The sequence below is a fragment of the Podarcis tiliguerta genome (genome assembly GCF_965153285.1).
Source record: "Podarcis tiliguerta genome assembly, chromosome: 11".
Lineage (NCBI taxonomy): Eukaryota > Metazoa > Chordata > Lepidosauria > Squamata > Lacertidae > Podarcis > Podarcis tiliguerta.
In genome coordinates, this window is record NC_139544.1 from 18206618 (window position 1) to 18221045 (window position 14428).

Sequence of the window (14428 nt, forward strand, 5' to 3'; positions counted from 1 at the left end):
TCAAACACATTAGGCTTTATTAATGTTAAAGCAAGAAGCCTTTTCTCCATGACTGTGAAGTGCATATTGATCCGTCAACAAAATAAAGTTTAAGTTCAATTTGTCAATGTTCCTAGCAGATTTAAAATGAAATCACAGTATCAGCCATATAAGCTTGATTTGCTGCATTGCAGAAGCCTTTAAAAAAATACCTATAAAGCTAAAGAGCTTGTATATCTTTAGGATTTCTAAGGACAGCTACAGCGTTTGACAGACAGCTATCCTCCCACACTATCTAGACGTAGTTGGAAATGAAGGATTGGCCCTCTTTGTGCAGCTGAACGCAGTGCTGAATATACATTTGGTTTTGGGAAGAGAAGGGAAAATAAAATGCGGAGGGGGGTTATTCTACTGCTATCGTGCTCAGAAGGTCTGCTCATACATAAATATGCCATTATGAGATGCATAATTTATGTTTATTTTTTATTATTTAGATGTGTCTTCTGACCTTCAATTACATTATCAGAACGGACAAAAATAATTTGTTGCAAATGCCACAAAATCATACAGTCGTACCTTGGTTGATGAACGCCTTGTGAGTCGGACGTTTTGGCTCCTGAACACCGCAAACCCAGAAGTGAGTCTTCCGGTTTGTGAACGTTCTTTGGAACCCGGACATGCAATGTGGCTTCTGCACTTCCAATTGAGTGCAGGAAGCTCCTGCAGCCAATCGGAAGCCGCACCTTGGTTTCTGAACATTTTGGAAGTCGAACGGACTTCTGGACGGATTCCATTCGACTTCTGAGGTACCACTGTACAGTCCTAAAGTTAGGGTGTGGGAGAACTGAAGGGGTAGATGTGTCTCATCCAACGAATGCCCAGGGCAGAAGTCAGGCCATTGCAGTATTCTTACACTTCTCCATCCTATTCAGTGCTCTTTGGTTGGTGAGATTCAGCCTGCAGTGATTTTCACAGTAGCGCAGAGGGAATCTGTGAGATTATGTAGAGAAGGAGATTTATTCCTATCCTATGTCTTTCTAGTATCAGGCAGAGTGGGAGCCAGGACTTGCCATAATGCTCATTTGTATGATATTTTGTCAAATAATGGGACGCGGGTGGCGCTGTGGGTAAAACCTCAGTGCCTAGGACTTGCCGATCGTATGGTCAGCAGTTCAAATCCCTGGAGCGGTGTGAGCTCCTGTCATTTGGTCCCAGCTCCTGCGCACCTAGCAGTTCAAAAGCACCCCTAAGTGCAAGTAGATAAATAGGTACCGCTTTATAGCGGGAAGGTAAATGGCATTTCCGTGTGCTGCGCTGGTGCTGGCTCACCAGAGCAGCTTCGTCACACTGGCCACGTGACCCAGAAGTGTCTTCGGACAGCGCTGGCTCCCAGCCTCTTAAGCGAGATGAGCATGCAACCCCAGAGTCGGTCACGACTGGCCCGTATGGGCAGGGGTACCTTTACCTTTACCTTTGTCAAATAATTAAGAAATCCATGTGTTGATGTGTTTAATCTTTTTACTGGTAACTGTTTCTAACTGTTTTTAATGATTCTGTTAATATTTATTGTAACATCTTTGAGGTTTTATCACAATCAAATGGTATCTTGGTTCTCAAATACCTTGGTTCCCAAACACCGAAAACCCAAAAGTAAGTTTAATGTTTTTTGAATGTTTTTCGGAAGCTGGATGTCAGATGCGGCTGTCAGCTATTGTTTCCAGGGCACCTGCACAAATCAGAAGCCATGGTTTTCGAACATTTCGGAAGTCAAATGGACTTCTGGAACAGATTAAGTTTGGCGCTTTGGTTTTTGCTATTTATTTTGCGTTTTTGTTTTTCAGGCTTTTGGGGTTAAATTGCTTTTGTGACTGCGTGGAACCGAGTTCAGCTACTGACTGATAGATTGTGTGACTACAGAAATGGATAAAATCCCCCCATCCAAACAATGACTATCATCAGTGCAGGTAAGAAAAAAAAGTAATTTTGATTTTTATTATCTACAATACTGTCGTATTTATTTTATAGTACAGTACATTGATTATTACGTTCATCAATGGTCTCGTTAGATAGTAAAATTCATGTTAAATTCCTATTTTAGGGGTTGTTTTTAACTTATTTTGCATTTCTGTGGGAAAGCACACCTTGGTTTTGGAATGCTGTGGTTTTGGAATGGACTTCCGGAAAGGATTAAGTCTGAGAACCAAGATACCACTGTATATGCTTTTGGTTAAATTAATTAATTGAATCAAAATGTTCCTCTTTTGTTTGCTTCCCCTCCTCGCCCCCAACAACAACTACGAAATGGATATTAATTAAGGATTTGTTAATTGTATTTGAGGTTGCGATGGATATACTCTCTGGTGCCCTTGCAGCTTTGTAGTTTGATAGCTGTATAGCCGTCTGCCCAAACAGGGATGGCTAAAATGGCCAAGAGCACTTTCTTTTTTTATGTAAATAGCCTGTCAAGGTCCATTAAGTGTCTGCTTTGTAATGTAAGCTAGGGTCGTGAGTTGCTACTGAATCTTACTAGTTGGAGATCCTTCTGGGAGGTGAGCAGGAAAAGGCATGCCACCAAGGTCTGAATGTGTCAAAGACAGCAAAATAGACTGGCAGTCTTGAGATTAGAGATGGAAAGAGACAAAGGCCTGACTTTCTCTCTGTTGAGCATCAAAAGCTATGGCTTCAATGGTCTCTCTAATGGAGCTGCAGGATCTGTTTTGATGTATTAATGCTGTGAGCATTCCTTTTTATGCTTAGTCTATATATTTTGTTATGAATTGTGGATGCTAGGCACCCTTAAAGTCCTGGATCCAATGGGTGCTAGAATTTAATTAAGACATAGTGAGACCCTGTGTATTATTATTATTATTATTATTATTATTATTATTATTATTATTTTGTACCCCACCTGTTTGACTGAGATGCCCCAGCCACTCTGGGCGGCTTCCAACAAAATATAAAAAACACAGCAAAACATCTAACAACAAAACCTTCCTAAAACAGGGCTGTCTTCTTATTTTTTTAAAAATGTACATATATATTTATTAAGTTTTACATAACAAATTTAAATTCAAACACATCGCTCATCTCCTCATTTAGGATTCTCTGAATCCCTTGACTTCCCTCTGCCCTTCCGTGGTTATCATTATCAATCTTTTTTTTAATCTGCTTACCTTATTTTCTCTAATTTGTTAAAAGAATAGTAACCCATTTTCCATAGTTTTTTGTACATTACTAGCATTACTCAAATCCTGCAGATGTTTTTAGTTGTATACAGTGTTTAATAATAATAATAATAATAATAATAATAATAATAATAATAATAATAATATATTATTATTATTTATACCCCGCCCATCTGGCTGGGCTTTCCCAGCCACTCTGGGCGGCTTCCAACAAAATATTAAAATACAGTAATGCATCACACATTAAAAGCTTCCCTAAACAGGGCTCCCTTCAGATGACTTCTAAAAGTCTGGTAGTTGTTGCTCTCTTTGACATCTGGTGGGAGGGCGTTCCATAGGGCGGGCGCCACTACTGAGAAGGCCCTCTGCCTGGTTCCCTGTAGCCTCATTTCTCACAGTGAGGGAACCATCAGAAGGCACTTGGAACTGGATCTCAGTGTCTGGGCTGAACACTGCTCCTTCAGTTATACAGAGCCAAAGCCATGTAGGGCTTTAAATGTCAACACCAACACTTTGAATTGTGCTCGGAAACATACTGGGAGACGTCGATGTTTTAGGACCAATGTTACGTGGTCCCAGCAGCGTCTCCCAATCACCAGTCTGACAGCTGGATGAATTGCAGTTTCTGAGTCACCTTCAAAGGTAGCTCAACATAGAATGTGTTGCAAGTGGGAGTTAACTAGAGCATGTACCACTTTGGTGAGTAATTGCAGGGGAAAGTAGGGTCTCAGCTGGTGTACCAGATGAAGACAGTAGACAGCTGCCTTGGACACAGAAGTGATCTGCACCACCATGGACAGCTGAGAGTCCAGAATGACTCCATGGCTGCACACCTGGTCCTTTAAGGGCATAGTAACCCCATTCATCTGAAGGCAGCTCTGTGTAGGGAAGTTTTTAACGTTTGATGTTTCATCATATTTTTAATATTTTGTTGGAAGCTGCCCAGAGGGAAACCCAGCCAGATGGGCAGGGTATAACTTCTTCTTCTTCTTCTTCTTCTTCTTCTTCTTCTTCTTCTTCTTCTTCTTCTTGACCAGGGAGTCCTTTCACCTACTTGCCCCCTGTCCCTCAGAAGCAGTAATTCTGTCTTGTCTGGATTCCACCACAATTTACGTGTGTGTGTGTGTGTGTGTGTGTGTGTGTATATATATATATATATATATATATATATATATATATATATATATATTTCTTATTAAATTTTCTGTTTTACAATTTAGAATATTCATTTATACAGGTACAACCTTAAAATATAAATGACTTCCCTTCTTCTCTTTCCATGGTTCATTTTACATAGCATAAATCCCTGCATATTTTATATAAACTAAACCATTCAGTATTCCATTATTACTTCCACCAAAACTTATTTACACTGTTGAATTTATCTTAATGCTGACAAAGTTTTCAAGTGTATACTATCCCCCCCCCCATATACTCAGTAAACATTTTCCAATCTTCTTTAAACAAATGTTCTTCTTTTTCTCTTATTCTATACGTTAGATCCGCAAGCTACGCATATTCCATCAGTTTAAGCTGCCATTCTTCTTTGATTGGGACCTTGCTCATTTTCCATTTTGGGGCTAATAAATCTGTTAACCAACCTCCAATCTCCAGCCACCTCCAGACACTCACACAGATGATTCAGAGATGGAAGATTTTGCATAAGTGAACCTTACATTGCAGAAGCGCGTTAAGTCTCCAGCCTTCTGACAGCAGACAGTGCTTAAGAATCTAAATGAAGCCTGCTGGCCCATGGTTCATATAGTCCAGCATACTTTTCCCCAGTAGCCAACCAGTTGCCTATGAGAAGCTTGCCAGAGGTTTCTCCCTTCCTGCAGTTTTCCAGCAACTGGTCTTCAGAAAAGTGCTGCCTTCCACTGTAGAGGTAGAACAAAGCCTTATCCTCCATCAATGTGTCTAATCCTCTTTCAAAGCCATCCAGTGTGTTAGCATGAGAGAGGTGCAAAGGCTACGTTATCTTCACATATGAAAATGCCCAAAGTGACATGTGGGTGTCACTTAACACTTCATTTGTTGTTGTTTAGTCGTTTAGTCGTGTCTGACTCTTCGGGACCCCATGGACCAGAGCACACCAGGCACTTCTGTCTTCCACTGCCTCCCGCAATTTAGTCAAACTCATCCAACATCAGGGTCTTTTCCAGGGAGTCTTCTCTTCTCATGAGGTGGTCAAAGTATTGGAGTCTCAGCTTCAGGATCTGTCCTTCCAGTGAGCACTCAGGGCTGATTTCCTTAAGAATGGATAGGTTTGATCTCCTTGCAGTCCATGGGACTCTCAAGAGTCTTCTCCAGCACCATAATTCAAAAGCATCAATTCTTCGGCGATCAGCCTTCTTTATGGTCCAGCTCTCACTTCCATACATCACTACTGGGAAAACCAGAGCTTTAACTATACGGACCTTTGTTGGCAAGGTGATGTCTCTGCTTTTTAAGATACTGTCTGGGCTTGTCATTGCTTTTCTCCGAAGAAGCAGGCGTCTTTTAATTTCGTGACTGCTGTCACTATCTGCAGTGATCATGGAACCCAAGTCAGTAAAATCTCTCACTGCCTCCATTTCTTCCCCTTCTATTTGCCAGGAGGTGTTGGGACAGTTCATAGAGGCACTCAGTTCTTCTTAAGGTACACAGTCCAGACTGAGGCAGCTTCTGTGGTTTCCTATTGCTTTCGCTCCCTCTCTTCTTTCAAAAACTGCTTGCAAAGATACAGCTGCCAAGATTTTCACACTCACCCCCCTTTTTCTTTTGGGTATAATGTATTCCGTTACTCCCTGTGCCAGCTGAACGCTCAGCAAATGGATTCATGGCTAGCAGAATTCGGATAGCTCTCCACTTTATTGCTTTGCCACTTTTCTATTGAAGAAATGTTTCCTTACATATTATCACATTTTATCTCTCTCTCTCTCTCTCTAACATGGCAATTACCTGCTGCATTCAGGCTTCACTGCAGGAAACTTTTAGTGCCGTGTGTGCCCTATCTGGAGCCATTCATTCCATCTCATAAGCAATGGGGAGAGTTTAAGTTAAACTGCCCGCTTTACTGGCGAACAGCTCAAATCAAAGATGCACTGTTATTTACTCGCTCCTGCAGAGTCCTGTTTAGTTTCCATTCCAGACACTCCGAGTATAATGTTTCTTTCCCCTCCCCATTTCTCGGGTAGCATTCAATGCAGGATGGAGGTGAGGGGCAGTGGGAAGAAAGAAGGCTGTGTTGTTTATTTTGTTGCAGCACATTTTCAGCAAGCTATCCTGTAGCGCAGGGGTCAGCAAACTTTTTCAGCAGGGGGCCGGCCCACTGTCCCTCGGACCTTGTGGAGGGGCTGGACTATATGGGGGGGGTGTGTGAACGAATTCCTATGCCCCACAAATAACCCAGAGATGCATTTTAAATAAAAGGACACATTCTACTCATGTAAAAAACACGCTGATTCCCGGACCATCTGTGGGACAGATTTAGAAGGCGATTGAGCTGGATCTGGCCCCCGGGCCTTAGTTTGCCTACCCATGCTGTAGCACAGGGGTCAGCAAGCTTTTTCAGCAGGGGGCTGGTACACTGTCCCTCAGACCTTGTGGGGGGCCGGACTATATTTTTTTTTGGGGGGGGGGGATGAACAAATTCCTATGCCCCACAAATCACCCAGAGATGCATTTTTTTTTTTTAAAAAAAAGACACATTCTACTCATGTAAAAGCATGTTGATTCCTGGACCGCCTGCGGGCCGGATTTAGAAGGGGACTGGGCCGGATCTGGCCCCCGGGCCTTAGTTTGCCTACCCATGCTGTAGGGTAAGGAACTATTTAATTCCACCCACTGAAAGATGGTCGGGGGGGGGGGATGTAATAATAATAATAATAATAATAATAATAATAATAATAATTTATTATTTATACCCCACCCATCTGGCTGGGCCTCCCCAGCCACTCTGGGCGGCTTCCATAGAAACCAAAAATACAGTAAAATATCACACGTTAAAAACTTCCCTGAACAGGGCTGCCTTAAGATGTTGCATAAGATGTTATCCGTACTGCATAACGGATATCTTGTCTTCATAAACTTTAAAACTATGAGCAATTTGGCAGGCTTCCTGAAATACTAGAAAGAGTTGAAAAGTGGGGAAGAAGGATTGCGGTGGCTGCAGGGGTATCTTGTCTTGTCAACTCACATTTTTGGCCCCTCAAATAAATGTCTCTGCACATTACAGAAAAGATGTAGTATGTCCAGAGAAGAGCTTTGTGCAAACAGTCCCTTGAAATTATACATGCTATTTATGTGCAGGGAAACTGAAGGGACCATTTCATGAATTTTCTCTATGGAGTGGAGAAATCCTCCTTGGTTTCTTGGGGACAAGTTTTGCTTAGCAGAAACTCTGCCTGTGCCACATTTTCCTGAATACTTATATAGGTAAGAGCAATTCTGTTGGCCACCTGGCCGCCATCTTGTCTCCTCCACAATGTTCCAGACCTAGTACTATTTTGGGGCATTTTGTGTGTGCATGTGTGGGATAATGGTGGAGAATGCTTGGAGAAATGTTTTCTTGGTGACTTGGTGTGTGAGAGATGGGAGGAAGAGGGAGAGAGAGAATGAACAAAAATCTTAGATCCCCCCCCCCCAAATGTATTTGAGACAGTATGGCTGAGCTCTTTTGTAAGTTGAGTGAAAGCAGCTGTCTGGGATTTCAGTCTTTTCCATTGTAATGATCTTAGGCAGGCAAGCAAGCTCTGATAAGAATTAAGGAGTCTCTGGCAGTTTTATGGTACATTTATTTACAATTAACACACAGAGAGCGGCTCTGAGCCCGCTGCTCTTAGCAATGAGTTGGTCACTCTGAGTCTCTGCCCCTTTCACAGCATGAAAGGCGCCAAAGTCCAGTTCTTCCTCTCTTGTACTTCTGTTGCATTTTAACCCTTTCAGCTCTTCTAGTTCAGGGAGAAGATGGGTGGACGAAGAGCCCTCTAAACGCTGCCTCCCTCCTGGTTGCATAGCAACCCCCTCAATGCTGTCTATTTCCCTCCCTCTGCCTGCAAGCTTTACGAGTCTGCTGTTCTATTTGAGTCTGGGAACTCTTAATGAAGGGGGGCCAAACTAACCCACTTTCACTCTGTCTGTAACTGCATTCCCTCATCTCCAGAGTCAGACTCTTCCCAGGTGTTCGATTCAGCCATGATTTAGCCAGAAATTACACACTTCAGTTCCGTGTCAGAACAACTTTGTATGGACAGAGAACACCCTCAAAGGAAGAATGGTTGGTGAAAATCTTGGAATATACAGAGATGGCAAAACTGACAGCACTGGAACCATTTAAGGAAGACTGGAAACCCTTTCTAGTCTATTAAAAAAGTTATTTCCCATATATGAAGACCACAGCAGCATTTGAAGTGTAAGAAAAAAGCAGAATATATCAAGAAACATGTTAAAGAGGACGAAATTAGATAAGGTGGAATCTTAAAACACAACTGTACATAATGCGGGTTCTAAACATTGATGTTGGGTGAGCAAGAAGTCACTGGTTTTGTTGAATTGGAAGAAACCTGTCCCCCCCTCCCCATTTTTCCAGGCCTTCCCATCTCTACTGCTGAGTAACAAAATTTAACTTTCAATCTGGGAAAATAATAAAATATTATTATACAAGAAAGGAAAAGAAACAACTTTACGTGTACAAATGTATATGCATGGGTTCATTTCTGATGCTGAAATGTGGACATCACAAGGAGCAACTGCTTACTGATCAGAATGCAGGGGACAACCTTCAGCCACAATGCTCCTCCTGATTTCCATGCGCCACTTGTAGGTGGAATGATGTCTGTAAAGGTCATGGAAGCCATATCTGAGCATGAGTCATGCACCTTGTCTCTAAAGCATAGGGTACTAAATGGGTCGCACCGATAAAAAGATTGCAGTGGCTTCCTTTAATCCGTCCCAGGGGCGGGGCGAGCCAGGGCAGGATGCTCTGTGGGGCCTCTGAGGAGTTTGCCCGCCTCTTCCCACTCAGCCGCCCTACAGCTGAGGGGGAGGCGGCGGGGGGACCGTTTGGGAGACGTGTAGCCCAGGTGTGCTGCAGGCCCCGCAGTCAGTTCCTCCTGGCATTTTGTCACACACCCTCAAGTGGTGACTGTGGAGTTTTGCCCAGGGTGTAGGTCTGGCAGGCTTCCATTGTGCAGCTGCTCCCTCGGAGCATAGCTGAGCATAGCAGAGTAAAACATAGCGTGTGTCCTTCTGTGTGTGCAAAGTGTGCAAGCTTGCAGAAAAGCAGAGTCTGTACTAGGCTTCTTACTAATCTAAGGTACCCCTGCCCGTACGGGCGAGTCTTGCCAGACTCTAGGGTTGTGCGCTCATCTCACTCTATAGGCCGGGAGCCAGGGCTGTCCGCAGACACTTCCGGGTCACGTGGCCAGCGTGACAAGCTGCATCTGGCGAGCCAGCGCAGCACACGGAACGCCGTTTACCTTCCCGCTGGTAAGCGGTCCCTATTTATCTACTTGCACCCGCAGGTGCTTTCGAACTGCTAGGTTGGCAGGCGCTGGGACCGAACGACGGGAGCGCACCCCGCTGCGGGGATTTGAACCGCCGACCATGCGATCGGCAAGTCCTAGGGGCTGAGGTTTTACCCACAGCGCCACCCGTGTCCCTTCTTACTAATCTAGAAGCTTTATGTACAGCAGCAGAGAAAACAAATCAGCCATTGTCAGGAGCAAAAAACAACGGCTCCCTCGAAAGTCAGACAGAACAAAGAAACAGCTTCTCTGGAAGTGGGGAAAGCTCCTCCCCAGATGCAGGACACACTGAGCTATTAACCCTGTAAGCTCTGATCCTCACAGTGACACCTGGGGCGGCCTGCCCATAGCTGTCAACCGTCCCTTATTTGGCGGAAAAGTCCCTTATCCCAGCGCTGTGTCCCGCTGATGTCCCTTATTGATGATGTCCCTTAAATTTCCCGGGTTTCAAAGGAAGCAGCTCCTCTCCCTCCCTCCCTGCTGGCCAGGGAGGAGGAAGGCTCCAACTGTGTTGCTTGGCTGCATTGCTCACCCAATAAGGAGTCTAAGAACGACTGGGGGGTGGAGCTTGCATGCCTTGTGCTGATCAAATCGCCTGCTTTGCCTGTAGACTCACCTTTGCTCAGCGCTTCCCAGCAGAGAGGTGACGGTGGTTTTCCTTGCTGCATCCCCTTTGCCGGGTTGCTGCGCTGTGGGAACCACCACTTGAGGCTTCGTTTGGCTGCTGGCTGGGCTTTCTGCCTTTGGCTCGGAGGGGCTCAGAAGTCGAACATACTGTGCTCTGAAAATCCCTTCTTTTGGCTGCTGATCTCTTATTTTTGAGGCTGCTGGCCCCTTATTTTCAAATCTGTAAGTTGACAGCTATGGGCCTGCCCCCACCGCACCCCCCTTCCTCCACCCCTGATCTCAACCATATGAGACAGCTGCACCTTCCTGCATTACGGGGGGTTAGCCCAGATGATCCTCAGGGTCCCTTCCAATTCTATAATTATATGAGTCTATAGGAGCAAATGCATGCAGACCAGCTTTTGATCAGGGTCCCTATGTCTGCTATGTTCCTCCCTTTCCAGTATCAAACTGAGAAATTCTGCAACGTGGGGCAAAACCCTGCGCAATACTATTCTGTGAGATCAAATTTTCATTTTTTTTAAAAAAATGTTTAATTATCCCAGACACCACCACCTAAAAAAAGCTCTATCTAACTCAAAAGCAGACATTCTGAACTTTAAATGTCATCTGGGCCAAGCAAAGGTGTTTTGCACTGAAACATTGTTTGCTACAGAGCCTAGAAAGAAACAAAGAGGAACTTTCAAATGGCAATAGCAATAATCTCTCCTAGTAAATGGAAAACAGTGTGTAATGAAAAGAATGATAGCATATTGATACCATGGCATCATGAAAAAAGGCAGATGATTTCCTAGCAGTGTAATATACAAAAATAGTCCAATATATGAAATATACTTATGGGGAAATTGGCTCATGTGATAGTAGGAGCAATCTCAGCAGGATAAATCATATTTTATACAAGGAACTGAATATACAGAACACTGCTGGGTGATTTATAAGTTCTAGCACTCTGACAGTTTGCTGGTCTATTACCTGTTTGGCAATGCCGTATTCATAAATCAGCATCCGTAAGGTTTCGATGGGATAGCATTCACTCAAGGACTTAAGCAAAGCAAGGTTGGAATCACAAATTCTGTGGTCTCCAAATATGTGTCAGAATAATTCCCCAGTTTTATTGGAAGCCGATAAAAGAAAGAGCATATATACTCACAAAGCCACCCAGAAGCAGTTTCAAGTTCTTTTCTCCTCTGACAAAATATCTATGGACCTGCAGCCTTTAAGTTTCCTTTATGCTCAATTCCTAAGTAGATATGTTGCTGAGACATCTATTCCCAGGCTTGGAAATAGGGATGCTCAGCTCAAATTCACTGTGGGCATTATGGCATCTAGTTTCTCTTCAGCTCAGATTTGAATCTTGGAAAACCCCACAGCTTTCTTTTGACATCCCATACAGCGTCCAATTATGAATTATGGTGCTGGAGGAGACTCTTGAGAGTCCCATGGACTGCAAGAAGATCAAACCTATCCATTCTGAAGGAAATCAGCCCTGAGTGCTCACTGGAAGGACAGATCGTGAAGCTGAGGCTCCAATACTTTGGCCACCTCATGAGAAGAGAAGACCCCCTGGAAAAGACCCTGATGTTGGGAAAGATGGAGGGCACAAGGAAAAGGGGACAACAGAGGACAAGATGGATGGACAGTGTTCTCGAAGCAACCAGCATGAGTTTGACCAAACTGCGGGAGGCAGTGGAAGACAGAAGTGCCTGGCATGCTCTGGTCCATGGGGTCACGAAGAGTCGGACACGACTAAACGACTAAACAACAACACAGCCTCCAATCTCACCCTCTCTCTTGGCGCTGCTGCATGTCAGGTATGAGAGGAGTGAAGAGAAGACACCAAGCTCCCACTGCTTGCTTCTTCTTTGAGAAGAGCAGCAGAAAACAGTTAAGTGCAGGCACAGGCAAACTCTGCCCTCCAGATGTTTCGGGACTAAAACTCCCATCATCCCTAGCTAACAGGACCAGTGGTCAGGGATGATAGGAACTGTAGTCTCAAAACATCTGGAGGACTGAGTTTGCCTATGCCAGGGTAAGTGAGAAGGACTAGGGAAAAGAGATTTAGGAAATCATTGTTGGATACCTGCCATTTTGGAGGCTGGGGGTTGGGCCGCTTGGGAATTCAATTGAATTACAGTGGTACCTTGGTTCTCAAATGCCTTGGTACTCAAACAACTTGGAACTCAAACACTGCAAACCCAGAAGTAAGTGTTCCAGTTTGTGAACTTTTTTTGGAAGCCGAAAGTGCTCCTTTTTTGAGTGTTGTGCTTCCATTTTGAGTGTATGCTGAGGTCTGTCTGCTTTTGCTACTTATTTTGTTTTTGTGGCTCTTTTTGTTTTGTTTTTCTGACTGTGTAGAACCCAGTCCAACTACTGATTGATTGATTGTGTGACTGCAGTACAGTGGTACCTCTGGTTAAGTACTTAATTCATTCCGGAGGTCCGTTCTTATCCCGAAACTGTTCTTAACCTGAAGCACCACTTTAGCTGATGGGACCTCCTGCTGCTGCCACGCCGCTGGAGCACGATTTCTGTTCTCATCCTGAAGCAAAGTTCTTAACCTGAAGCACTATTTCTGGGTTAGCGGAGTCTGTAACCTGAAGCGTATGTAACCTGAAGCGTATGTAACCCGAGGTACCACTGTACATTGTTTATTGCTTTCATTTTATGGATCAATGGTCTCGTTATATTGTAAAATTCATGTTAAATTTCTGTTTTAGAGATTGTTTTTAAAAGTCTGGAATTGATTAATCCATTTTGCATTACTTTCCATGGGAAAGCGCACCTTGGTTTTGGAACGCTTTGGTTTTGGAACAGACTTCCGGAACGGATTAAGTTTGAGAACCAAGGCACCATTGGATCTGAGAAATAAGCCATTTTCCCATTTCTTATTTCAGATGAGAAATAGTTCAGATCATTGTGAGCTAATCTAATTCAAGCCTGCATAGAGCTCATCTCTCACCAGGGGAGCTGACTTGGGCCCCGGGTTATGAGTGCCTAGTGTGCGTGACATAATGATGTCATGTTGCAACGTGACGTTATGACATCACACTCGTCCCCCCATCCTCAGAACCTGAAGTTGCATCGGGGGCCCTGTGGTGCAGGTGCTGAGCACCCACAACAATTTTTTGTGGGTGCTTGGGCACCCAGAGCCCCCTATAGTTGGCGCCCCTGTCTGTCGCTGATTCTACATAGAAATGAATGAAAATGTTTTAATATCATTAACATATTTCTAAACAAACTATTTCTGATTGCACAGTATAATCAATAGGTAGCTTTATTTGGCTAATGGAAATTCACTGGTTAGCCCTGAGCCTGTTATCATCTCTTCGCCTGACCTACCATAGAGTGTCGTTAGCAGGATAAGACTGGAATAATCCCCATGACTTCTGTCTGAAGTTCCATAGTGGATGGATGAAATTTAAGGAAACCAGGACACAATCCTAGACACTGTTACCTGGGAGTTAAATTCCATGGAACTCAAAAGAACTTGCTTCTGAGTAGACCGAGCTAGGCTTGCACTGTTTATAAGCAAATCCATCAATATTTCCATTTACAAGGATGTCTTGACAGAAACAGAAATAAAACCAGCCCCAAATATAATTATTTTTCTGTCAGTATTAGCCAGGTAGATACTTACTCATCAGAGCATTAAAATATATGCAGACTCTGTATAACCACAGATAAGAAAGGGATTAGTCAAATCCTCTATAGGCCAGATACCATTGACTCATCTCACTGCATCCTCACTGGAGAACATCTCCTTTCATCTGTTATAAAATGGTGTTCAATCAATTAGAAAAAGTTAAAATTGGAATACCGTGGCTTAACATGGTTGGCAGTGCCATAAGGAAATCCATGTATAAGAATGAAGCATAATGACATTCTCTAGTGGCTTCGAGTCAGTTAAAAACAATGTTATCTTCATAAATTGGAAAAATGTAGACAGGATTTCCAAGGCCCAGCTGTTTTGTGCCTCATCTAAATGCTAGTGGATTTGTTTTGCATTTTTTTAAATGTCCGAATTACAATATGAAATCAAACCAGAAATATTCATACCCCAACTGTGTTTTTTATGGTGGGCATGAGGAAGCTGTGGTCTTCCAGGTGTTGTTGGATGATGCTCCCATCATT

General features: G+C 43.6%; 1 long non-coding RNA gene across 2 annotated transcripts in view; it reads right to left on the reverse strand.

The window, feature by feature from the left end:
- Positions 1-14428, reverse strand: part of LOC310660162 — a 70806-nt gene that overhangs the window by 25101 nt on the left and 31277 nt on the right. The gene's annotated exons all lie outside the window — the stretch shown is intronic.